This window comes from Tasmannia lanceolata, unplaced genomic scaffold, assembly GCF_043159265.1.
Source record: "Tasmannia lanceolata isolate RefF3 unplaced genomic scaffold, GAP_Taslan_0.1 ptg000024l, whole genome shotgun sequence".
In the NCBI taxonomy this organism is placed as follows: domain Eukaryota; kingdom Viridiplantae; phylum Streptophyta; class Magnoliopsida; order Canellales; family Winteraceae; genus Tasmannia; species Tasmannia lanceolata.
This window is the reverse complement of record NW_027518701.1, coordinates 11,825,675-11,829,237: the sequence shown is the minus strand read 5'-3', so window position 1 is coordinate 11,829,237 and position 3,563 is coordinate 11,825,675.

Genomic DNA, 3,563 nt, shown 5'->3' with positions numbered 1-3,563 from the left:
CTCCTAACTCTAGGGGAAGATTTTTTTAAAAAGGTTTTGAAGAATTTTTGTATTTTTGGAAGGTTTGAAATGTTTATTTTGAAAGGTTTGACTGAACTTGGGATATGGATCCCAAGCTGCCTACGTACCTCGTGGAAGAGAATCAAGCCAACGTAGTTCGGATTGGAATTTCCTAACTACTCTCCTATGACTCTGACATTTCAAATTTTAGATTTTTCAGATATTTTTGAAGTGTTTCAATGTTTTTTTGAATTTTTAAAGGATTCTCCCTTCTAGCTAAAGAGGAAATAAAGAGACAATCAGAAGGAGAAGAAAACTCCTGCGATCCATAGCTTGGAGAAGAAAACTCCTGCGATGTCAGATGAAAAGACGGAACCCTTTTAGCCTAAGGGTTGTCTTAAACAAGCAAATAGGTGTCTCAAATAGATGATAAAATGGAAGGAATCCCAAGAAGGTGTGAAAACCTAAGAAGACTGAGTTAGACCTTAAGAGAAAGGATAAGAACTAAATCAAAATGAAGTCTTGCACTGCTCTTCTTTGAAAGAGTGTGCAGATGAGACAAGGCTTGTCTCTCAAATGAAAAATGGCCATTAGGATCAATGAGACATAGCCTGTCCCCTAAAAGAGAAGAATCGACAAGAGAATGAGACTGGACGAATTTCCTAAAAGAAAATGATGAGACTGAGAGAGTCTCCCTAAATAACAAAGATGAGACTGGGCGAGTCTTCTTAAAAAGATGTGACGAATAGAGGAAAAGAGACAAAGCCTGTCTCCTTAGAGAGAGACAGCTAACTCTATGAGATACTGAACATCTCCTATAAAGGGCTCCAAGTAACCTTGTCATTGCCCTTGCAATGATAGAATAGGGATTAGGCAAATAAAAGACTAAGTTAGTCTTCTAATGAGGTATAACTTATGAGACTTGATGTAGTCTCCTATGGGTTGACTCACTAATGAGACAAAGCCTGTCTCCAAAAGATATGACTCTTGTACTGAGACATAGCTTGTCTCCTACATGGGGCTCTAGATAACTCTTTCATTGCCCTTGCAATTATAGGAGAATTTAATGTCTTAAGGGATATATATCTAAAAGACTGAGCAAGTCTTTTAAATGAAAGAGAGGAGTACTACTGGACTGAGCAAGTCCCTTAATGATGGGCTTGGACTATTGCCTTCATCGCCCTTGTCATTGCATGACAAGGGAACCTAAGGTTTAAAGGCATCTAGAAGATTAAACATTCTCTATCTAAAGAAGAATGACGAAGAACAGAGAGTACTACCATATTCGGTAAGTCCCTCTGAGGATAGGCTTGGGCTAACGCCTTCATCGCCCTTGCAAGGAGGAAAGCGAATAACAAAACTAGCAAATCTAAGAAAAGACAAGAATGAAGGAAACTCTAAATGTTTATTTTTATTCTGAACATGACACTATATTGAGTACATAATTGGGAAGTGAGTGCATTCTGCCATTTACATATTTGGGATCCAGTGCACATTACACTAATATCCTAAAGCCCTAAGTATTTGAATAAAGAGAACGTATTGACATTTAAAATTCATTCCCCTACATTATAAAAATCCCATAATTAAATACACACATGTTTACATTTCAGGCATTTACATCTATTGAACGAAAATAGTAACACTACCAAATCAATTAACACCCACCTGAATTATGCAAAGAAGAACAGTACATGCAAACCCAATTTCACTTGTTCTGACTAAACAACTAAACAAGAATCAATCTATAAAGGTTAAGACATCTAATCCATATGAGAGAATAACACATCAACCATATGATTATCAAAATAAGCTCAACCCTAATCAAATTCTGAAATTACACTAGTTAATATAAGACCATCAAAGCATGATCATGGTCAACTGCGGAGGAATTGTTAATAGCTCCAAGGAGAAGAACAATCACACATCATGTAATGATTATTAGAGAAGACCTATCATGAATTATGAAAATTATTCCAATTTCTGAACAAAGTTCTAACTATAATCCGTCGCATGAGCATCAGAACAGAAATATTATCAAAGACATACATAGTTGCCATCCAAGTTACAACCACATGCTATATGAAGAGTCCCAACACTACTGATCTACTGTGGGAATAAGACCACCAAATAGAAGCCTAAATCATGTCACCATCATCATTTAAGCCAAGTAAAGATCAAATTAATTTGGGGATTACAGGGTATAATGACTGAAGTCAAAACATAACAAAGAGCATTATCAAGCCTATTTATAAAATAACACATCCAAAGAAAAAAACATTGCTATAATACGATCAAGACCATTCCCAAAAATAACTCAGTTGAAATCAAATCATGCTATCAAATACCATTTAATCAAAGGGAATTATAAGAAGGGCTAACACATTAATTTTGCGAGAAAAATCAAGATATTACCTAAATGCACTGAATAAATTCAACTTCTCTTTTCATTGAACCACAGATGGAGTTTATCCGGAAGAAAATGGCCAGAACTTGAAGAAATTCGTTGGATAGTGATGAAAATCACTAGATGGAACTGAAGATGCTAATATTTAAGGACAAATTCATGAAATTTCTCAGATTTTGAAAAGAGTCAATCGGATTCTAGCAAAAACTACTAGAATCGGTGAAGGTTAGAGATGAAACAAACAAAGGAGAGAGTGGATCAAATAAGCGTTTGAGATGATGACTGATGATGATGGATTGGATTTGGGGTTTTAGATCTATAAGAGGTGTTGGCTGTGAGTTGTATTGAAGGAATGGTTGAAATTTCACCGGAAATTGATGGCCGAAGCAGAGAAAAACCGCCGGAGAAGATGATCTGCCAAAAAAAGAAATCAGTGAAGAAGAATTTAGGGTTTGGAAAAAATGAGTTAGGGCTTGAAAAGGGTTTTGATAAGAGAATATCTTGATTGTGAGGTTGCCAAGGCAGAAATTGAGTCCAGATAGAATGAAGACGAAGAATCCGGCCAGAAATTGACTGGAATCCGGCGAGGACTCGATCGGAGAAGAAGAGAGGCTAGGGCATAGACTTTTTTTTCGCTCTTTTTCTCTCTCTGTTTCTCCTCTCTCCCTTTCTCTGCGATTAAAAATGAAAGCCCCCATTTTGAAACCCTTGTTCGATCCTTAAAAACCAAAGGAAATGATATTTGCGCCCCTATTGTTTACTTGGACAGCCCTCTCATAGAGTACTTTGACTACTCTTAAACAACAAAGGGAATGACTTGGGCAAGAAAAGACCCCTAAAACTGATGATAAATGCTCAATCCCTTTCATTTTCCTTAAACACCCCCTTTTTATAGAGAAAAATGTACTTTTCACCCCCTTCTTTTCCCTCGAGACAGCCCTCTCATTGCCTGTTTCACCTGCCTTTTAAATGCTTTTTTTGTGATTTTTATAGAAAGTGATAAATTCGACCCACCTTCTCTTTGTTCTGGACAGCCCCCCCTATGCATTTAACTGCTCTTTTATACTACAAAAGAGGAGTGACTAAACATAAAAAGCATAATGATATATTTACAACATCCCTTCTTCCATGTATAGCCTCCTTAAAAAAATGATAT